The sequence below is a fragment of the Leptosomus discolor genome, chromosome 2 (assembly GCF_034619465.1).
Source record: "Leptosomus discolor isolate bLepDis1 chromosome 2, bLepDis1.hap2, whole genome shotgun sequence".
Taxonomy (NCBI): domain Eukaryota; kingdom Metazoa; phylum Chordata; class Aves; order Leptosomiformes; family Leptosomidae; genus Leptosomus; species Leptosomus discolor.
In genome coordinates this window covers 35,928,976-35,953,078 of record NC_141392.1, presented here as the reverse complement: position 1 = coordinate 35,953,078, position 24,103 = coordinate 35,928,976, and the positions used below count along the sequence as shown (strand labels likewise).

Here is a 24,103-nt window from a genome sequence, read left to right as displayed (position 1 = left end):
TGCACAGCAGCAGCACTGCAAGTCCTGGGGCTGTACTGACCTGCCTTCAAAAGCTGGATTCAGGTAACCCTGCCCATCAACCAACTTCACTGCATAAAACAGGCTGCCTGCAAGGCTTCCAGAGCAGGGGCAAGACCAGCCACCCAGTAGGTAGGGTCATGTGCAATCTTCATTCCTCTGACACAAGACAAAGCTCTCCTCACGGTCTTAGGAAGAAAAGTAAGTGGGAATCTTGCAGTTTCAGAAATCCACTTACCTTCATACACCCAAAAGAAAAGCCACAAAGATTTTAAGCGTAGTATCCTGCATGCTAAACAGAAGAGGAAAAAAAAAAAAGTATTCTTTGTTCTAACATTGCCTGTAAAGCTTTGCTTTCACAATCTTCTCTTCCTCATGGGCACCTGAAGGAGTACAAGAGTGACAGGAAGTAATATACTTCGCTAAATAACAGGGAAGCCAAGCTCTCCCCTCTTGATCCTAGAAGGGCACTTCTAGAAGACGCAGTCATGGACACCTGAAGACACTTGGAAGAACAGAAAAGACAACATTTCAGACCCTCCTGGCACAACACAATCAACTATTAATGTGTCACAAAATAGCTTTCCACTAAAATGAGGTAACAAAGGTCATCGTGCATGGGGAAGACCAAGATAATTTTTGGCTGTAGTCAAAATATACCAGAACATGGTCTCAATTTAATAATTCCAAGCTTGAAGTTCATTTGAACCTTCTGGCTTACAGGTCTGGTAGTATATAAAACACCTTCACAACATTTCATCTTGAGTAGATTAGTGTGTGTCCCCCCCCCTTAATTTCCTTAACCTTTCCAATACATTTTTAAGAGGTATCAGCTGTTTGCTGTCCCACATCTCATGCTCAGTATTTCAGGCTTAGATAAATACATACCAAGTAATCTGGGACAATCCTCAAATTTAATAGCCCAGCTTGCAAATATTGAACAAATTTTAAACTCATAAAAATTCACAGCATTCATAAAGCCAGATGGCATGCTCTGTCTCAATAAAAGTGAGATTTTTAAAAGCAACTCAAACAGGTTTGCGAGGCTCTGACTTCTACACTCTAAGGGCTATGTTTGAGACAGGCTTGAAGTATGACGGGATCATTTTTTTTCTACTGTGGAGACTTAAAAGCCCGAAGACTTTGAACTTTCTTTTTGTTGTATAGACAAAAGGCTTTCAAAATTAGGCAGGGAACACTTTAGGCAACTATATTAAGATAGATTTGAATGAAAAGCTGACTTTATCAACTGTGAGTTGGCTGTAAGGGCTGCAGAATGGTTCGTTATACTCAGCAGTAGAAGGAAAAATACACATTGACCTCTGATGGGGGAAAAGAGGGGAGAGAAACAGACTAAGCCTCAGGAAATTCTACAGTAGCTTTGTAAATTGGGGGGCCTGCAGGGAAGATTTCCATTGAAAATAATCAGAACTCGTAACAAAAATAACTTCAAGATTAAAGGAGAATCAAAATGCTGCTCTTCCAGTACACGAGGGAAATCCAAGGTTTTGCAAGTCCCGTACTCTTTAGGATGCATCTAACGGAGTGTAAACTAAAACAACTTCATTTAAGCTCCTAGAAGCTCCAGATCATGAGACCTCAACTCTTTGCATGGACTTAGTCCACCGAGGATAATCAGTATGATGAGAAAGCCAAAGAGCAGCAGACTTACCCTGAAATACACTATGTCACATTTCTTCTCTCTCCCCACAAAAAGCCCCAGAACCCTATCTAATAAATTATTAGTAGATATTTCTGATGTAAAGCTATCAACCCAAAACTCTCTTGGGTAACATTATGTTTAAGGATGACTGGATAATGCACACCACAGGCTTTTCAATCAGGGTAAAATACAGCTTACAAATGTGTCTCTTAGTGGGCGAATTTTTTTTTAAGATACCCAGGATATCCAGTTACGTAAAATTTTTTATAGGTACTTAATGGGATTTTTTTCAAAGGTAATTAGATAGACAACTAAAATGAGACAGCTAGGTACCCAGGTGCCATGATGTTCCTGGAACACATTTTTAATACTTTCAAACACCTGGTTCTTAATGCAGTGCTATTTTTAACCACTATATTGCTGAATTTGTGTAGTTATCTGCGGAAAAATAAAGACTACCTGTGCACAAACAGGCTCTTTCATGTCATTAGCACACATTTCATCACCGACCCCAGTGCAGACCACTGGTACTCATACGCTCAATTATTTCAAAATATGCTCCATTTTTTGGCCTATAAAGATCAAAAGGGGAAGGACCAGAAGGCTGCAATATTTTTGCTTTTATTTTCCCCAATTTTAAGCAGACCTTCTCCATCTTAAAAGTACAGACCCATGAGACCTACAAACACCAAGGAGAGGTCCAACTCCAGCCTGAAGCGGGGGAAAAGGTGCCACTGTCCCAGCCAAGGCCTTCCACAGCTGAGAGCACAGGCTGGCAGGAGCAGGGCTGATGCAGGGCACCACAGCCCCTTGCAACCTCCCGCTGGAAGCCTGCATTTGAACACTACCATGCACTGCAGAAGGGACCATACTTGTGTTTTACCTTCTTGAAAGCTGTACTACACACAGCAACAGAAAATGCACCATGCGTCAGATCTGGTGCTATGCTGAACAAAGACGACATACGAGCCTAACCTCACAAAACTGCTGGTTTAAGACACAGTTTTGGCGTTTTTACTCACAGCATTAGACGCTCCAGCATAAAAATATCAACTCGTGCTACTTCAGATTACTCCTTTAATATTTAAATGATGGCTATTCAAATACAATTAAACTTGTAGTATGCAGAACAGATTTTGTTGCTTGCGGTTGGTCCTAGCAAGGTACCAGAGTATTACAGAGTATGTCTAAAGTAACGAATGAGGTATGTAACAAAACTAAGCAACAAGACCTGGATTTTTAGAACAAGGTCAGAGGATATGCTTGTCAGGACATTCACTCTGACAGCTGGAGGAGAATTTTTAGAAACAGCATTACAGCATCAACTCCTTCATTTTCACCCAAACAACCAGAAGGTTCTTCCTGACCCCTCCTTTCCCCCCCGCACCTTGACTGCATGAGAAAGGACAGTCACAGTCAGCAGCCCTCTCATACTGCATTGCAGTATTAACACCGGACAGAAAACAAACTTGCATACAAGATTTGGACATGCTGTTCCAATTCAAAGGCAGGAAATTTACCAATGGGGTTATGCTGACATTTAGAAAGAAGCGAAGCCCAAGTACAATTTCCGAAACAGCATCACGTTAGTAGATGGCCATAGAGAATAATATCTTTAAGATGCTCTTTTCAGTATCAATTTAACCACCCATTTCGCAGGGCCAAGTCAGCCCTGGTAATCAAACACAAGATCCTATCTGACGTTCAGCCATCATGCGTTTTAAATAACAAGAACTTAATGGTTTTCAGCATTTCTCAAGTACCTGTCCGTGTAGCAGACTCTTCTGTCTTAGCTATGTCACAGCAGTTTTGCAGACAAAGTTCTTGAAAAAGACAGGAAATGGCTGGGGCACGTTTGCAAGTAAACCAGAACAGCCGCAGTTTGATTTCTCTTTGCTGAAGTGTTGTTCATTATTAACGTGTGGCTGACGCGCTGAATCAAGCCGTAATTTAGCTCTTTGTGATCATGTTAACACCCCTCTTAGAAATGACACGGACAAATAGCATGTATAAAATGCTCCCCGCAGCTCTCAGTACAACAACAGACAACTTTTTAAAAGTGTTTTCAAAGCCTGTACACATTTTATTCAGGAGCAACCTGCTTTACTTAGAAATTAATTACGTGGCAATTTTAACTTCTATTCAAGACAAACAGCGTTCCCCTGATTTTTTAATGTTTTCTATAGTTATTCTCCAGGCAACAGTATCAGAACAGGAACACAGATAAAAACCTATTAAAAAAAAATCTTTTATGATAAAAAATAATTCCACTTATCAACTATTTCACTCGACCATTAACAGTTAAAATATTTTGAAGGCTAATCTCCATCTAACAGCGCATGTTTTAAAAATTAAATTAATTTTTAAAACACTAACACCCTGCATGAAAAGCTATTGACTGAAAAAGGGGGGAAAATAAAAAGATAGAAAAACTAATCTGCGCCTCCTGCAACAGCCTGGTTAGGAAGCAGGTAACAAAGTTTACCTAGAGCTGTCTTATTAGTCCCTGTGAGATCAAGAATACTAAGACACAAGGCGTTAGCATGTTCCTTTAGCCCACAGCAGAGACCAAGAGCCGAGCAGAGCACAGCAGAGCAGAGCAGAGCCCACCCCTCAGCAGCGCCGAGTAGAGCCCGCCCAACCCCCCCCCCACTCCACTCCAGCAGACCCGGACGGCGCCGCAGGGTGTCCAGCCCGCCGACCGCCCCAGCGGGGACTTACCTAGCGCTCCCCGCCTGCCGCCGGCGGCCGCCCCACCGCAAGCCCCGCGCAACGCAGCGCCGCGGCCGGTGCCTGGCCGGGAGGCAGCGCGCTGCATCCCCGGGCCCGCCCCGTCCCAGCCTCCCCGCCGCTTACATAATGCGGCAGCCGTGGGACCGCCCGGGGCGAAGGCTTTCGGCGAGGGGAACGTAAACAAACAGAGCCGCCGGCCCGGCTTGTCCCCGGAGCCCACCAAGCCACGCTCACCAGCTGACGGCCCGGGAGCCCGACGCGCCCGCTGCCCTCCCGGCACGATGTCCCCCCCCCTCGAGCCGTGCGACACCTGGGTCGCTCCCGGCGGCACGCAGGCTCTCTCTTCCCTCCACGGGGCGGGCGGGCAGGCATCCCCCTCCGGGAAAGCGGCAGGCGCCGTCCCGCCCCCTGGATCACTCGCTCTTCCCCACATCCCCTCAGGACCGAGCGCCATCCCTCTCCTTGGGTCACAACACACCGACCGGCACCCCCGGGACCGCCCGCCAGGACCGCGGCACCGCTCCCCCAGCGCCCTCCCCGCACGGGAAGGCGCGAACCGACCCCCCTCAGGCCCCAGGGGCACGCACCGACACAACCCCACCGCCGCACAGCCCCATCGCCACACCCGGCCGGCGGCGCAGACTGACCCAGCCAAGCGCAACTCCGCGTTCCCAACCCCTTTGCGCGGGGCGCACGGGCTCCCTACGCCTCCTCCCGCGGCTGGGGTCCACGTCCGCTGCCCAGGGCCACCTGACAGCGCGGGGGAGGGGAGGGGGCGGCGCGGCCGCCAACCGGTTCCAGCTGCCCCCGGCGGAACCGGGGAGGGGCGGGGCGGCGCGGGTGAGGTGGCCCCACGTGACCTCCCCTTGCCGACGCGTCACTCCCCGTGGCTTCGGCCCCGCCTTCCTCGCCGCAGCCAGTAAGAAGCGAGCAGGAAGGGCGGGGGAAGACCATGCCTTTTCCTCGAAAGCCCCGGGCTGGGGTGCGGGTGGGGCGACGGAGTGAGGAGCTAAGGAAAAGCGCGGTGCGTGAGGGGAGCCGGGGCGGTGGGAAGGGGCGGCTGCGTGGAGCAGGGGGGCGCTGAAGGGGTGAGCGGGCTTGCGGCCGCCTGCCCGCAGCGGGGGACAGCTCCGCCCTCCCGACCTCTCACCAGGGCTAGGCACCAGCAGTGCCCCGCATGGCAACCCACCAAGTGCCGAGCACCGCCCCCCCGGTACCTCCCGCGGGGAGAGCGAGCGGCACTGCTCCCCCCAGCGCTCTCCCCACACCGGGGCGCGAACCGACCCCCTCATGGCCCCGGGTCTCCTCCAGGTCACGCAACAACCATCTCCTGCCGCGAACACGCAGCCCTGCCGCACCCCCACGGGCCCGGCGCCTCGGCGGCGTGGACTGACCTGGCCGAGCGCTGCACCCGGCTTTCCAACCCCTTTATGTGGGGCTGCGAGCAGCGCCGCCGCCTGGGCTCCCTACCCCTCCTCCCGCGGCCGCTGCCCAGGGCCGGGGGGCAACGGGGCCGTCAACCGCTTCCAGCCGCCCCCGGCCGAAGCGGGTAGCTGGCTCACCCACGTGACCTCCTCTTGCCTGCGCGTCGCTCCCCGTGGCTTCAGTCCCGCCTTCCCCGCCGCAGCCAGTAAGAAGCGAGCGGGGGGGCGGGGGGGGGGCACACACACACCCCCCATGCCTTTTCCTCGAAAGCCCTGGCTCTGAGCTGAGGGGGCGCGGGGACAGGTATCTCTGCTTCTTTGAGGTAGCATTGGCTCACAGCGGCTTAGGCTGGCTGTGACCTCGTAGCATGGGGGGCGCAATGGCTTTTTTTTTTTTTTGAGGTATGAAGGGGCAGGCAGCATGCCTTTCTTGAATGGCTTTGGTCTCCATGTGCGTTTTTCTGAGGCCCTGCCTGTGCAGGTGTTCCAGCCCTGCCTGCAGGCTGTGGCCTACATTGCCCGCTGAAATGTGGGGTGGCAGGAGTTGGTGCCCTGTGCTCCCCGCACACCTGGGCTGGGGCTCCCGGGGAGCCCCTCTGCTGTCACGCAGGCTCTGCTTCTTCCTCTGCACAGGTGTGGTTGCCTGTGTGCCCAGTTGCATGAGCAAAAGGGCTTTAATTCACGATACTGCTAAAAACACATCTTCACAGCAATGGTGTCAAGACAAATCAATGTGGGAATGCACATGCTGGCATTCTGAAGCTGCAGGCAAAGTTTAAGTGTGGTCCTTGTCTCTGTTTCAGGGTAGCTGAGACCGTCGAGTGAAGACCCCGGGGAGCTTTGCTGTGCTAATACGTAGTGTTGTGTTTGGGACTATGACCTTGTGGCCTTCCCGAGACCTGATGTTACGACAAAAAGGGCATCCCACTGGAACTCGCCCAACAAAATATTCACAAATAAAGGGAAACTATTTTTCTCTGCATTTTTGAGGGAGCTTGTGCTCTGTTTTGTAGCAGAGCTATGGACTTGTGGTAGTATGACCGGTCCTTTTACTCTAATAATAAGCTTGCATAAATAGTTTGGTATGTAGCTTGCTTCTGCTTTATACAACTTGTGCCAGCTGACAAAGAAGCTCCAGTCTGAGTATGCAGAGAAACCGCTTATCCTGACTTGCACTGGGAGTTAGCACCTTTACAAGTGTGGTGCTCTATGCTGTCCTTCCATCTGTCATTTACAGATTTATTTTCTATTCATTCGTCCCCTGCAAATCCAGCCATGTTTATAAGTAATTGGTGACACAGCCCTGGATGTTGTAGAGGAAATGAATGTTAATATCAGGTGTTCTATACCAGAAAAGTATGTACTACTGAATTGCCGAGATCAGAGTACCCTGGTTAAAGGAAAACAAAGGTAGAGGGAGGTATGCAGTAAAAGGAAGTGATAGCCAAAAGCCGTTTATTTTGAAGCCAAAAGGGTAAGAGGAATTCCTGTGGAGGGAAGGTTGGTGAAAGGTGCTTGTTGGAAAGTGAGGATCTTGTTAAACACGAATGTAAACTACTTTAGTTACGAACCCTTAGTAATTAAGTAAGCACTAGGAGCCATCACTTCTACAGGTGTAGTCAACAGTGAACTGAAGAAAGAGGAAGAAGAAACTTTAGAGAAAATAGTATTTAGAAAAGTAATTGCCTACTTCTTTTCTCTTGCCCATTTTTAAGATTTATTAGTTAAAGTAATTTGTTGTAAAGCAGGAATAGAATTGAATACTTTCAAACATGCTTTGGGGTGTTAAATTTTTCAAAACTGGGTCTTTGATATGGTGCCAGTCATGCTATAAAAGTGTACCATTAAATTTTTGTTAAAAACTAGAAGTATAATGCTTTCTAGCAGCCCTTGTATTTATTTCAAGAAATGCCTTTAGTCAAAACTATTATTGCATTTTCTACAATAATTCATTATAGCTAAAAATTGCAATTTTGACTCTAGATGGATTCAAGAATACTTGTGTTCATTTTGTTGAAGAAGTACATCTCACTACTTCACTAAGATGAGAAGTTAATATAATCAGCTCAACTGAAAAGCTTAGAGAATTCTCTTTTTCTCCTTGTAAACTTATGTGGTTGATTTTAGCTAAAAGCTGACATGCTGTCAAATAAATAATTTTCTAATTCTTCCAGGATGTCAAAGTAGTATATATTTATTCATTTGGAAAGAATGTTAATAGGAATTTCTATGCTGCATTAAGAGAAACAGCTGATTCTAAATAGCGTAATGGTAACTTTCAAGGACTAATTTTCTCTTTAAAGGTAACACGAGTTTGACAAAATCAGAGACGATGTTCTTCATTCTGTAGTTAGTGAGGCTTTTCAAAGGGAAGAAATTTCGTTTAGCTGTATGAGCCTTTTTCTCTAAACAATTAATGTTACCGTGATTGCATCAGTAGGACTGCTCTTTGGGTTGAGGCAAGCCTTTTGCTCTCTGCTCTTCATCAACCTGGGAGATCCCCCTGTCTTGCTTAGTTCTTAAGCCTTTCACTGAAATACAAATTTTAATAACTTTATTCTTGTAAATAATTCCACTGCACTACTTCTTGGTCTTGCTGAATAAAACAAACCCAGCAAACTAAGAATGATGATTAAGCTTGTGCTCAATGTAAAGTAGGAAAAGGGTGGGATGGGAAATACTGTTATGTCTTGGCTTAACCTGAAAAAAGTCTACATTTAATTAATCTTGCACATTTTTTTTTTCTCCACAAGGAGTTGCTTCAATATGGTTGGATGAGATAAGGTCATACTTTGCCATAGAGCAGACAAGTCTCAGCTGCTCCTTAAGGTAACATAAAACTGTACAGTAATTAGAGCACGTAGATGCATTTATGGAGGTCTTGCTAAATATCAGTCCAAAAAAGTTAAGTTTGGTGGTCTGCTTCTCTTGTTTACGTAGTGACAAAATAAAAACAAAGGAAATGGGGCTTTATATCATATAACCTGAGTTCAATCGAGTTGCTGTTTGCAAAAGTCCCGAAGAGATCCACAAAGACAAGGCTACAGGATCTGTTTCAAGTGTGCAAACACAAACTCTATTTAAACTATGTGAGCACACGTTGGAACGCATGTTTTCCCCTTTCCACTATAGCAGTTTAATAAGAATTACTAATATTTAGCTAGTACTGTCTGGCAAACTGCTTTGTTCTGGCAATGACACTGTTGTGATGAAGTCACTGAGCAGGAACGAAAGAGCTAAAAGGTGCTGCTTGTGTGCAGCCTCCCCAAACGCTGTGGAAGCTACCTTAAAGCTGCACCTTGCTCCCAGCCATGACACAGGGGGTGAAGCGGGCTTGGAGGTGGTGTGGGCCATAGGCAGAATATCAAAGTAGCCTTGAGGCTGTGCTAGTTGAAACGCGAAGCCCGATGGGACTTAGGCAACCTAGTTTCTGTAAATAATGACAAGAATACTTGCCCAAGTGTCAGTGGTTGAGGCTAACGTATAGAATACACTAGCAACCCTGTACTGAAAAGGCACTAGGAAATGCCTTCAAGGTTTATGTCCACTTCTGTAGCCAATGCAGTATTTTCTTCATCTGCCAGAATCGTAGATTCAACCTATAAATCAAGCTTCATGTATACTATGAGTAGTTATAACGATTGTGAACATCAAATTACAGATATGCTTCCTCCCCGTTCATAGCTTGCGTTATCAGTTCCAGTGAACTGGTTATGCTGGCACCAGTGCTTGCAGCTGATGAAAGCTGCATGTATTCAGATGAATTGTGCTCCTTATTTTACAGCACTTAATTTTTCTGCAGTGTCTGGGTTACTGTGAATAAAAATAGCTGGTAAAATTATGCAAACGAACGCACAGCATTAGGCGTGCAGGATCTTGTTAGCTATTTTTTTGTCTTTTTGTAGAATCACTTATTCTTGAAAATGCACTTCTGAGCTTTTCTCTGGTGCTGAGGGTGTTTCTGTATCGTTATCTAATGCGAAATCTGGACAATTTACAGGCACTAAAGAAAAGTGGTGCTAAGAAACTGGAAGGTATAAAGCAAGAATAAAAATTGGAAGACAGTAGAACTGCTGTTAGCATGGCAAAGGCCTCTCAGTCTCATGGAGAATGACGAGAAAGGATTATTAGGAAAAGGCCTGTCATGCAATGGCATTTTCTCTGCAGTGTATACTGTAATACAGCACAGTATTTTTCTCTGTGGACAAGTTAGCAGTTAGTCAGGAAGCACAGAAGTACCTCAGAGAAGCAGGTGGTAAGAATTAAGCAAGAAGATAAAGCTGTGTTCAAAACTTTTTGAATGCCTACAGTGGGGAAGCCTAGAGAGTAAACAAAATGTTTGGAGGGAGGGGAGGAATGCAACTGTTTTGCAACAGCTCAGATCTCTCTTTGACTAGGGGGGATTGTTGCCTAATACAAGGACTAGGTGTGCTGGTAGCAAATGCCACAACGTATCAGAAAGGTGGGCAAGAGCATCGCTGAATACAAAAATAATGTAAATATAAAATGGTACCCTTATGTGGCTACTGTCAACAATTATCAAATTTGTAACATGAAAAAGAATACTTACGGATATTTCACTTTCCCCTGTAGAAAATTCAGTCACTTTCAAACACTGTAAATTTTCATGTATAATCTGGCACCAGTAGTAGACGATGTTACAATAGAAATTTTTCAAAAAAAACCAACCCAGCTGCTAATACAGTGTTGCAGAAATTAGATTTGCATTAGAAATGAGACATATTGTAATCTAGTCTTGGGGGTGCCAGTGCATGATTTGCTTCTTGATCTAAGCTAGTTCATAGTTTCTGAAATGAAACATGTAAGATGAGTTTTACTGGGAAACAAATAAAGAGCTGAAGTACCACCACATTTAAACTGGGCAAAGTTGATTACAAATATGAAACTTTTTTGTTTTTTTTTTTTTAATGTAACTAAAATGAGTTACATAGTAAGTTTTATGTGTATATGTAACTTAAGTTATATAGTAGGTTGTGTACATAACTTTTTGTTTTATTTTGCATATATAAACGTACATGTGGTATTCTGTGAACTCCTAGCTCTGTCTGCATGCCAGTTACAAGCTGTTCTCTTGTGTTCTTGCACTAAATCTTCTTGTCTTACAATTTCCATCTTGTTGTCTCTGAAATCATACTCAAGGCCTCCCATGCCCCTTTTGCCAGCAGCACCCATTTCACGGTGGTCAGCAAATGGAGAACAAGAGTGGCTGTGGAATATGACACAGATACTGTCAGTCTTGCTTTCTTTCTGTCTTGCTTCCTTTCTTTCCATCTCACAACAGGGAGGAACACCTGCCCTGAGAGAAGGGGTTTCCTGTGACAGCAGGAAGGTTTGACTCTGGTGTGTTCATAATCCCATTTCAAAGGTCGTGTTTGGGCTTTAAATGAAAAGTAAGGCTGAACTTTATGCTCTGCCAGACAACAATAGTAGTGATGCAAGTGCTTCCTTTGGACTCCGCAGGCCAGGGCTAGCAATAATGCAGTGTGGTGGTGCCTAGTGTTTCCCAGGGAGGAAGGACCGTGGTGCTCCCCGTGCTCATGGGAACACCAAAGAGCCCAACAGCTCTCTGTCAGAAAGTAGGGGGGGTGGGGGTGTGTTTTTTGTTTTATTGTTGTTGTGTTGGGTTTTTTAAATTAGGTTAGTTCTGTGTTGGGTCGGTGGGCTGAAACAATTCAAAGCCACGTTGGATGAGTGTTAGAGCTGTCTTGGCACAAGTGGCGACATCAGCAACTAGAAGTTAAATCCTCTTTAGCTGCCAGGGAACTGCTTGCTGCAAGAAAAAGCAGCTCAGAGACAGATTTATCACTTGAGGTTTAAAACAGCTATTGGTGAGCAGCCTCAGAGAGGACTTCTGCAGGAAAACAGAAGAACATGTCAGTTACTTTACACCTACTTTGTATTCTTGGCTGTCTTTGTCATGCAGCATTGAAAATGTCCAAAACAGAGATTATTATTTTTTTTAGTCTGACCAGATAAAAACCAAGAAAGTTTTTGGAGCAATTCCGACTCTTATTCTCCTTGCTGGGAGGAAGTAAGAACTCCTATCTCCAAAATTCAGAAGATACACACAGATGTATGCAACTTTAAAGATGACAACTTCCCTTGTTTTACAAATCCAGATTTACTTGCAAGTAGGTTGTTGCTCCAGCTCAGTCTGACAGTTCTTCTCAGTGGCTGACTCCACACGAAGCTGTTCACAAGTTTGCTGTTCACATTTTAGTCAAAGCTTTAAAAATTAAGAGCAACCACTACAAAAATGGAAGAGCAATGATTAAAATGACACATGGTACAGCAGAATAATGGATGGCACTTGTGTAACAGCAGCACAAACTGGTTTATCAGGTTCACCCCAGATGTGTAAAGAGTAGATAAATTTTTGAAACAGTACAAAATCTGTCGGGAGTATTGGCTGGCTTTCTCAGCCGAAAAAAAAAAAAAAGAGTACCAGGACTAATGGTAGCAAAATAAAAGCTGCAAAACCTAACTGGTGTGAAGCAGTGAGATCTCAAAGCTACCTTGCTAGTTGGTGTGAGCACCCTTTTCTGTGAATCACAGAACAGCACTGAAAATCTCCCTGTCTCCTTTCAGCCATGAGACCAAAAGACGTCAAGGCGTGCCAGGGTACTGCCCTGATCCCAAGCCTAGGTGCACGGGCAGCACAGATGAAGCTGCAGACAGGGCACAGACAAACGTGCGGGGCTCTATTTTGTCGGTGCTGGCAGCTCTGCCGGTGAGACTGCAGCCACAAAGCTCAGCTGCTCTTCACGATCTAGGAAACCGTGTGTCGCTTGAAAACAACTGCTGAAGGAATAACCCTCCATGCTGTCTTGCAACTCTTCCTCTCGTGACCTGATCCTGCAGAGAGGTCAGGTGAAATAATGACTAAAATAACCCATGGGGAAGACTCCCAGTGAGGAAGAGATGCACTGCAGTCCTGGGCTGAGTTAGGTCATCCTGAACGCAGGCCAGCACTCCACAAAGCACAGCAAGCATGATCCTGCTGGGTGCTCCTGGGAGGAAATGGGGCGCTGTTTTGAGGTGTGACCATCAGTTACTTAGAGACTTAAGTTGCGTGAGTTACTCTAGAAGACCATTTGGGTAGAAAGTGTCGTTCTGTGGCATCCTTGCGTTTCTCTGGGCTGTACAAAAATCCTGCTGATTTGCAGGGAGGTAGTCTGAGGCTCGTACCAATTTTGTTAACGATTGCCTTGAGCTGAGACTGTGTTTCACACAGGCGTGCTGCTTCATAAACAGCACCCACCTACTTCCACAGTGGAAAAATCTTTGCTTTTAAAATCTGCTAGTGTTGAATTATGGCCAGTTATGCATTGTATTACAAAACTTTGCTATTTTTGTGAATAGGAAATAAATGTATTAGCATGAGGGGTAAAGTGAGAGCACAGAAATGATATCTTTTAGTGTTAATGGCAAGCCTGTGGTGTTCCCTCTTCTGGAACAAGATGCAGCTATAATTATTTCTGCTGTTTCCCTTCAAAGTATTGCTCCACAAACAGTTACATCGCTTAAAAATTGAAACAGTTTTTAACATTATTAAAACGAACCAGAGTTCTAGTATCTTGGGGGCTCAGAACCTGAACTGTATTAAGGGATCATATGACACGCAAAAGACTTTTTGGAGACTAAACATTCACCTTTGTCGAGTGGAATTAGAATTACAGGATGGGTTGGGTTGGAAAGGACCTCTGAAGATCATCTAGTCCTGCCATAGGCAGGGCCACCTTCTACTAGAGCAGGTTGCTCAAAGCCCCATTCAACGTGGCCTTGAACACTTCCAATGACAGGGCATCCAGAAATTCTCTAGGCAACCTGTTCCAGTGTCTCACCACCTTCATAGGAAAAAATTTCTTCTTTATGTCCAATCTAAGTCTACATTCTTTCAATTTAAAACCATTACACTTGTCCTGTCACTACAGGCCCTGGTAAAAAGTCTCTCTCCACGTTTCTTATAAGCCCCCATGTTTCTTATAAGCCCCCTTTAAGTAAGGCTTCAGTAAGGTCTCTTAGATTAATGAATGTGCTGAGAATCAAACAGAAACAAGTGTGATCTTTCACTGTATTTCTTCTTTTGGACTGTCTGCATGCCATCAAAAATCTGCAAATATTCTTAGATGCTGGCTGAAATGAGGAATCTTTTAGGGAATGAGTGTCAAAAGGCACCTGCACAATCCCATGCTTTCTACCCAGGGATGGAATTACTGGGAGGGCAGTTTTGAAGGGAGTAGGCTGATTCTGAGAGAGGGGGATTGCCTTGCCTCAACAAAGTTATGTTAGCTTTCTAATTCCTTTATCCCATGGATCTTCTGCAAAGGATCCTGAACCAAGCTGAGGTCAGGCTGAATTAAATCAAAGTAATTGAAAAGACAGTAAATGAACCAGGGTTTGACATACTCTGAAACACAATTTATGACTTGTGCATGGGGATCATCCCCTCCAGTTGCAGAGCAGTGATAAAATTTACTCTGTAAAGGATAGAAGGGAATCATTCAATCAAAGCAGGAAAGGAAAAGAAGCAATCACAAAAAAAAAAAAAAGAGAGAGGGAGAAAAATTCCTGGAAAAAGTACACAATGGAAAAGAATACCACTTAAATCCAAAGCAGGGGGAACTGACTTTAATATGTTGTGTCTACTCAGTCACTTATTTCCTGTTTATTTCTGTTTACTTTGTTTAGCAATGTACTCCAGACCTTTAATATTTTCTAATCTAAATAAAGAGTTATGGTTTGTTTTATCAAATAACTTCACACAGAGCAGATGTTTCTGGAAAAACACATGTTCAGAAAATCTTTTTTGTTTGCAATAAGGAAAGCATTTTGCAAACTATTACAGAAACAAAACAAAGATATCTTGTTCTTCCAACTCATGCAGTTGCACAAAGTGACCGCACTGCTCAGAGATGTTTTTATTTATTAACTGAGTTAAAACACTATTTTTTAAAAAGTGTTTTAAAATTAAATATTACAGATTCTAGAGCTAAAAGTGTCTGACTGTCAGCATCTCTTTCCCACTTGTGTGTTTTAAAGACTAATTTCATGTTGCAGCCTTTCCCTCAGCCGTGGCGCCTGAGCTCTGCCCCTCCTGTCCTGATTGCACCTCGTGTCCTAGGACATTTAAGATCCTGTTCCACGCTGTTGGGAGGGTAAGAGGGCAAGATGGTGCAGGGCTTTTTCCAGATCTCAGTAAGAAAATTGCAATGACAAGTGGCATCATAAAATAGCTATTTTAATAAAATAGCTTAAAAATACAGATAGCAAGTAAATCTTACACCCCTTCAGGTGCTGGGAATCTGGCTTGCAACCAGCAAGGGACAGACCCCAGATGGATTTTGTGCAGATCCCATCTGCGGAGAGGCTCTGTCTCCCTCCCATGCCATGGTGCCTTTTAGTTTGCATAACGTACAAAACCAGGTATCTTCTCCTGACAGCCTGGACTGTTACCTCCATCGTAACAGCCACCAGCACACAGCACAGGCTGACACTGAGGACTCCAGCGGATTCCCTTGCAGTAGCTACTCGTGCTACTGTACGAGCTGCTCAAGCCCTGTGAGGCTTCCCAAAGGCCCTTGTGCTTTGTCAGTATAGTCTAAAACCGATGAATGAATTCAGAATATACTGGAAAGCAGGAAAAATATAAACGCACAACCTGATCATGTAAAACTCTATTTTCTTACGGAATGAAAATAAATTAAGCATGTTAAAAAATTTAAAAGTAAAATTTGCACTAGCTGAGAAGATAGCAGGGAGAGTGGCTTGCACAGAATAACACTGAGTTTCTGCCAAAACGTTATGCCCTGGGTGATGCCACCTTTATTTGCCCGGTCACAGATAGGTTACAACCTCAGCCCTAACTTTTCAGACAGTAGCTATATCTAAAAATAGAACCATGCCTTTGCACTGAGAACAGTTTTGCTCATAAGCTCAGGAAGCAGTGAAGCCTTGTGACTCATGGCCATCCTGACTTCATAATCTGCCTATTTCTAAATGTCAATTAATAGCTGTAATATCATACTTTGTTTACTCCCCATCTTATCTCAGGCCTTCATCCTCCAGCCCTTAATTGTATTGTAATCCTTGTGTTCAATAAGACTGTTTGCACAATGGAGGATTATTCATGTAAATAAATTATTAACTGGAAAGCATGTGTACAAGTCCCCTACAAGTAATCCACTCAGCTGCCCCCAACTCAAGGAGTAATTAGTTATTTGCTAAAGGCCCGATCCAGCATCTGGATCCATCAGTGAGCAGGTGTTGACTTCAATATGCTTTAGTTTAGGCTTTAACATTATGATCTCTCATCCTCTGAGACCTTGCAGTGACTTCCACACTGAATGCCTCTTTCCTGGAGGACAAGTGTTGGAAACGTCGTGCAGACAGTACCCACAGCTGTCATGGGGCGAGGGACCCTGTCCTTGTCACAGGTCAACAAAACCTGCAAGGCCAATGTCAGTGCTCATGCACTTCACATTTAGCGTGCTCCTAGTGTTTTGCTGGATTCAGGACCTTTATTTCTAAGCAGCAGCAATTTCCAGGGGAGTCACACTTACCATCCCAAGGGCCCTGTTTGTTCATACGGAGGTGCTGTTTATTCACAGGCACTCTCCCTCCTTAATACCTCAAGCAGAGCTGACAGTATATAGGAAAGGGTAAGAGCAATGATAGATGAGACATCAAAATATGGAGCCATTTGTCTGCTTTCCCATTGTTTCTGTAGATGTGCTGGGGTGAGTCCTGCAGCCCTCCTCTTCTCCAGGAAAGTCCTGCCATGAGTAAATAACTTGCCTGGCAGAAAGCCTGGCCCCATGAAACATCTTCTGAACCTTTTCCCAGGAAGATGCAGCTTTTCCATCATCAGTTTCAAATAATTTGATCAATAATGCCGAGGGCTGGTGTCCCACGTGTAACACCAGGGTAAAATGCAGAAGTGTCAAGTAAATATATTCCTTTGATGTTGGGGTTTGCAAAACGGTTGAACACCAAGGGTTACAGCACTTTCCTATCACCAGCTTCAGACAAAGCCTCCCAATTGCATCGGGCTTGCTCGCAGGAACTGACCTGCTCCAACAGCAAAATATACAGCCTTCTCTTGAGCCCTGCATACCTCACATTGATAAGTTGTGGCCTCATACACTGGGGGCAAAGCCATCAGCTCTGTCACCTCTGCATCATGCTGCCCATTTCTTTCCCCTCTTCCCTGCAGGGCATCTGTTGTGTCTGTACTGTGCTACACACCCCACTGGGAGCCAATCCCACCTCAGAGGAGAGCAGCTTGACCAGGAAAGATGTGGAAAGGAAATTAAGGTAATCAGGCTGAAATGTTCCAGATTATTTGGCACCTTGGGCTCTCTCCAATGTCTACACAGTTTAAAGCAGCCATTCTCCATCTGTCCTGGGCAACGGCTGGACACAGTCCTGGGCAACCAGCTCTAGGTGGCTCTGCTTGAACAGGGGGGTTGGCCCAGACAAGCTCCAGAGGTCCCTTCCTACCTCAACCCCTCTGTGACTGTGTGATCTCAGAGTCAGCTGGTGGAGGTTTCTCTTTGCAGAAGAAAACTCCTGAGTGGTTCCTTAAGTTGGAGAAGCAGCGTTTTTCCCATCTGTGTCCACAATGCCAGCAGGGAATGTGTTTAGGAAGTGAGAACATGCAGGAGATGTGGAGTCTGCTCGACCAGCTACCACCTTTTACGCAGTGACTTGGGGAGGTGGTACTAGTTCTGCAGAGACAGGGAAATTAATTCAGAAGCAATATCTTCTGGCAAAGATAGAGGAATTAATTTCAGAATGTCGCTTAGATGCCACAAGGATGGGCTACATCTGGAAAAGCAGGTAGAGCTAAATGACCGTGTCTTTTCCCAGACACAAGAAGGATGCAAGGAATGGCTGTGTCTAAATTCAACACTAACATACGCCATGTTATTGATGATTAATTTAGAAAATAGAAACAATATATTCCTTTTTAGATCTTAACTCTATGTTCTGATGTTTGGGTGCTTCATATCTCAGTGTGCCAACAGATAAACATGAATTGCTTTATGAAGAGTACTAAGTATTGCTTTTACTGCAATTGCCTGTATTCAAAAGGCAAGAGGAAGTAATCATCATTGTTTGCATCAGCCATTGCCTTGCAACTATTGTGCTAAGAGAACAAGTCCTAGGATAATTTGTGGTTTATAACTGTGTTTTTTTGTTCTAAAGTGTCTAATCTTTGGGTCTTCTGTTTCTTGTGGTGTGATCAAGTCTTGCACAAAGGCAGATAAAATCTTAAAGTTGGGAAACAGGTGAAGAGTTTGGGAGAGCTGAGTGTTTGGAAGGAGCTATATTTGTCTTTAATCATACTCATATTGCAACGAATAGACATTGCTTTATTATTTTCCCAAACAAAATGCCACATCATATTTTGCACTTCTAAATTATCTAACATGACAACAGTACCTTGGATAAGGATAACAAAGGAAGCATGGGGTGTGAATGCTGGCTGATGAGGGAAGACCAGAGAGCACATATAGAATATTCTTCAAATAGAAAAAGTAGTTTTCCTGAACAAGTCAAAAAAAAATCAGAAGCCTAGTCTCTCAGTCCAAAATGTATGTGCATTTTCTTACTTACTTGTCAAAGTGGTGAACAATGGCTAATTTTGAGTTAGTAATGTAAAGAGAATTTGCTAAAAATGTCTGGAAAAAGAAATCACGTGTCTCAGATTCCATGTTATACTTTTGCTCAATAGACAAAGAAATGCAAATGAAATGCCAGATTCACCAGGGGAATGTGTTCTGCTTTTTGTCTAGGAACAAGATGAGATAATTTTAAATCCCAGTACTGCATCACAGCACATATACTCAACACCACTTTAAGGATGAGCAGAAGTGCACATCATGCCCCTTCCTCTCAATGTTAAACATGCATATTGTTTGCTCTGATGGCACCACAGAGAGGTATATTGTTATGGACTTTAATAGTAGTTTCACTCTTTTCATCGTGTTTTTACTCTTTCCACCCCACAGTCAGGCCATTTGCACCCCTTGGACACCTCTGTTCCTCCAGAGCAAGGATATGGCCAGCTAGGGAAGAACCTTTAATACATCTATTCTTTTAACTCCCAGTTCAGCCTATCTGCATGGTGTTTCTAAGTTTACTACCTTGGCAGTTATCTTGTTTGATCTCTTCAGTTCTTCCTCATACATCCAAAGCGTGAAATAGCTTTTTCACCTTTTAAATTCACCAGTCAGGAAGTAAGTGAAATTTCATTGGCACACTTTTAAAGAACTAGTCAGCATCAACACTTTTTTACCAGATGAGTGGCACAGACCCTTAAAATAGGAAGTAGATTCTTGCCTAAGTATTGCTGCATAGAAGTTGCTAAGTCAACACTGGTGAGGTCTGGTGGGTGTTAACTTGCTGTGATAATATTTGTGAGCAATAGGCATCTGGGGCATACCTGCGGAGGAGCCTGCAGTGGGTGGCCAGCAGCCCTCATGAGAAAAGGTCTGAAATGTTGTCTACCAAATAACAAAAATGAGTTAGGGGTAGGTTTTTAAAAACTACCGTATGGTCCTCTTGCCCCAAGCTGGAATGCTGGTGAAAGACGGCAAACTTGGGAAAGACCACTTTGAGGAATGCTCAAAATCTCATGGTGAATTAAACATTTCTTCTTGTTTTTCATCAAAACCTCAGTCCTGTTCGCATTGAGCTCACTGGCATAACTCCCTCTGCTTCTAACACGGACCAGAACCAGCATCAAAAATTTGTGCTGCCTTATACAGGCCTTCACACTGGGCTGTGTTGCTGGAAGTAACTGCTTTCTGATACAGTTCCCAGAGTAGCCTGCAGAGTTCCCACACTGAAAGAAACCACCCATTCAGCAGAGATTTTTTTTCCCCAGCAAGCAATTCAGTTCATTTGGTTATTTGCCTAAGTAGTTACCTGGGCTCACAGTCAGATATAAACAATGGGGAAGGAAATTGATGAAGACAGAGTCTGAAGAGGCTAAAGTTTACACGGGGTGGGAGCAGGAAACAAGACAGAAACAACAAACCCAAAATCTTTTGTTTGCTTTTGTTGTCTGTCTACACATATTTGGAGTTCAGCTGCCGGCAGTTAACATCTAAAATTGTGATAAGATCTTGAATTTTAGATTTCTTCAAAGATGTGGAAAGGATTCAGATGCCAAATTTAAGCCCACAGACATAATCTCAGCAACAGCTCTTTTGTGTTCCCGCCATACAAAACAAAGGCAGCTATATTTATAGATAGATTTTCTTGTCGTGATGGGTGACTTCAAAAAGCATGGACTTTCTGTCCCTGGGAAACACCTGCTAGTTGATTTTCTTCTCATCCTTGCAGAGCAAGGGAGGAGTGGCAGCCTGGCTGGCCAGCTTTAGGAGAAGAATTGAAGCTGCCGGAGCCAGGTCAGTGCAGTTCAAGCTACTAATTATAAATACTGTCTTTTTGTATATTCAGGGAAGCCATGACTGTTTCCTTGACCAAGAATAACAGCCACGGTTTCCTGAAGACATGTAAATATTTTACACCTCACAGGCAAAAAGACCCCACAGGCGGGCAATGAACCTGCCACGCTCCTCCCAGGGACAGCACAGGGCACAAACATCATTTTACCCAGGAAAAAAGTGTGCTCTTAAGGGCAAGAGTTGTTTTACTGCACGTAATATCCATCCACAGCCAAGCAACTCCTTTACTTTCCCCTCCTCATCAAGGGAAAAGAAAAGGTTTCTAGAACAGGGTTATTCTGAATTGTTTAGGTGTTTCCCTCAGGATGTAATAAGCAGCAAGTCAGACATGGTTTCTGCCCTTCACTGACCGAAAATCTGCTCAGTTTACTTAGTCCCAGGAGCCTGCACTGTTGGCATTTCAAGTTAAGACAGATGAATATACCGTACTGCTCCATGAACACAAAGCCCAGCTCATTGCAAGCATGAACTCAAACTTTTCCAAGGTCAGCTATGTCCTTGTGAGGAGCTCAGGGTGCCAGCTTCCAACAAGAAAGCTGGAAGAAACTAGTTCTATTTTAAGGAGATTATCTTCCACAGAGATTTGTCAAGCTGAAGTTCAGCAAAGGGTGAAGCCAAGGCACGTGTTCTGGTGACCCAGTTACCTTCAGGAAACCCAAGCAGGACTGAGAGGATTCTGGCTTCTAGCTACAGGAGAGCAGCTGAGATAAGACATAGTAATCCATAATTAATTTATTCCCCCAAAGGATAATTACTAGCAATTTTTTTTGCTGCAAAGTAGCAGCCTAATATTGGTGCTGATTTTAATTAACTAGCCAGTGGGAGGCAGGATGGGCTGAGGAGGGATTTCATACAAAAGTTAATTAACGCTCTGACCTAGTTTAAAGTGTTGCCTAAGTGGAAATTGGGGGGAAGATGACATCAACCAGTTATGGATCTTTTAGCATTCATATTACTGGTCATATAATGAGTCCTCCCATGTGATCCACAGCACTTAAATTAGCAACCTAGAAGAAATTATTGAATAAACAAGAAATAAGGAAGTAATTTCCCAGGCAAACACAATTCCTTCTTCATGAACACACCTGAGTTAGAAGACGAAAAAGCCCTTCTTGCTCAAACCAAGCACCTGGTTTATGGCTGAGCTCAGGGCATGCAATGTGTAATATGGGCTATGCTGCTTAGCCAGGAGGCAGTTCTGAGTAGCACTAACCCAGCTGAACTGTGTAGCAGGACCAAGCCAGTGCCCAGCATGTGGGAGCGGAGTTCAATACCTTTGCTCAGTGTCACTTGTAAGAGCTCTACGCCTGGGGAACAGTATTTTGCACCTCATGGAAAACATGCTGGGTTTACAGAAGCATTCTGATGATAACCTGTTATCTCTTTAACGAGACTATAACTATCTCTGAGTTTCTTCCTTTTGTTCTTCCCAGATCTGTTTTGATCCTATGTGTCTCAGACTAAAAACTTCTGCTTTGATTTATTTTTCCGTTACTGAAAATAAGACACTTAAGGATTTTATTGATTTTTATTGTTTGCTTGGGAAATAAAAGATGATTTATCTCACTGATCATCTGTAAATTCTTCATATAAAAGCAGATTTCTCATTATCTCTGAAAACCACGGCCCTCTGTGATTCTTGCCTTAGGCCCACAGCTATTTATAACGACCAAATCACTTTTGCAAACAGATGCCAACGAATGCAGGGCATTGATCATTGCTTTATTATTCTTCATGGACTGTGTTTCGCTTGGCATTGCCCCTGTCTTGAAAAGTTAGCCATCTGAACAGGCAGAATAACAGCACTGTGGCAGAAAGGAGGTTTTAGTTCACTCCTGTTTCACAAGCAGGGATCTGAGGCACAAGGACATGAAATGGCTTTACCAAGGTCACAGGGTCAAACCATCCCATCCTTCGCCTATTTCTCAGCATTGCATGATATTCCTCTCAGCTGGCAAAGTGCAGTGGGAATTATTGCAGTTGGAAGGCCACAGAAAGACATGATTTTAAAATTAGTGTATCAGGTTACCTATAGTCTTGTAAGAATCTCTTCCTTTTCATAAACAGCTTCATCAAGGTGGTTGGGAGTCAGATCCTGTACCCAAATTTTGTCAAACCTTGACTCACCAGGCTAATAGCTCTCTTTGAATCACTGAAAATCACTGAATCACTGAAGCAGACTTTTATCTGGCAGCTCAGCATCACATCCTTGTTTAGGTCACTCCATAGATAAGCGGTGGCTTATACACTCTACTAGTGGAGCCTCACAACCTTTTCTAGGTCACTTCACAAAAAAACATATAAAATTCCTTTTCTGCAAACCACAGCCTAACGTTTTTGGTGAAAGCCTGAGGCGATTCCTTCCTGGGAGGTGGGAATTACATGCCCTTGGGATCTAACTTCTTCCTAAAACGCAGCCCAATCCTAGATGGGGAATAAGTTTAGACCTTTCTGAACCCTATTAAACCCCCTTTTTGTCAAGGATATGCCAAATACCTCTTTTCTCCTTTTTTTTGCAGGAATGTGTAAATAAGGCATGTTGTCCGACTGGCATTCAAAGAACACCAAGGCCAGAAAGGGTTAATGAATTGTGGTCCTGCCTTTAGCACCTGGTTTGGGTATGGGAGGCAGGTTCCTACAAGAGAAGGGAGAGCCACATATAGCTTTCTTAAGGAGCTGTTTGGTGTTTGTAAATAGCCTCGGCCTTGGAGGAGGCTTTATTTTCCTGCTGCTGGGATTTTGTCCTGAATAAAGGCCCAATGGCTTTCAGAGAAGAGCCTGAAGGACTTAGGTGCTGAGTCCTGAGTGGTAGGGAAGGTAGGCTGTCCACCTTCAGCTATCTATTTTACTCTTATTTTAAATATTGCTGCTTTTTCCTTTCCCCTTGCTGTATTGAATATTCTACCATTTTATCTAGTTTTCCTCCATTTCTTCCCTGAATTGAGATGCTCCTGCTGCCCATTCCTGGTCCCCTTCACCCTTTTGCACTAGGGGGTAGCTGAAGACCAAAGCTGTGATGTGTGCCTGTGGTAGCCTTGGTGCAAGCAGCTTCCAGCTTGCGCTCTGCTGTGCTGCAAGACTCCCTGATCTCCATCAGCTCCTTCTTCCTGGCCTGTGGAGGCACAGGAGAAGAAGGCCTGGCCTTTTGTAGGGCTCAGCTGATCCCTCCTCTTTCAGGCTGTGCACGCTAAGCAGGATTAGAAGTCAGGTGGGTTAACATGCCCCAACCATGTCGAAAAGGCAATACTAGTCATTCTGATAGCTGTTGGCTGCCCTCAGAGGAGGCAATGTGTCTGCACTAAGGAAACGAAGACGAGGCCTTGTTGGGCACATTCACTTTTTAAGGAAGATTTTGCTGTGGCAACCACCCTCAGAACAAGACACCTCTCACCTGCCAGGTAGGTGAGAATGCTCCTGAGACCTCTTCCCCATGGGGCTGCTAATGTCCTACCTTGAACATCCCATCTCTCCTTTTGGTTCCTGCCTGCATGCCTTGCACACTCCTCCTCCCCTCTCAAGAAGGACACCCCATGAACTCTGTCACTACAACTGCGGCGTATTGAGTGGTGGTGTCCACACCCATATGGGGAGCAATGCTCTTCCCCCTTCTTCGACTTCCCAAACACTGGACATTTGCCCTGTGATGCTTGTTTGGGGTTAGCTCCACAGCAATCTCCTTCAGCAGGTCCCTGCACAAGATTTCTGCAAATATGGCTGGTCCTGCAAAGAGATATCTTTCAGTGATGCTTCTTGGTTTTATTACA

At 44.5% G+C, this 24,103-nt stretch overlaps 1 protein-coding gene across 1 annotated transcript in view; it reads right to left on the bottom strand.

Annotated features, from left to right (window-relative positions):
* GPCPD1 (glycerophosphocholine phosphodiesterase 1) overlaps positions 1-4,425 on the bottom strand; it is a 46,379-nt gene extending 41,954 nt beyond the window's left edge. Inside the window, exon 1 of the mRNA XM_086482305.1 lies at positions 4,403-4,425. The gene's annotated coding sequence lies outside the window, so the exon portion shown is untranslated. The remainder of the gene's footprint in view (positions 1-4,402) is intronic.
* Between the last annotated feature and the right edge of the window lie 19,678 nt (positions 4,426-24,103).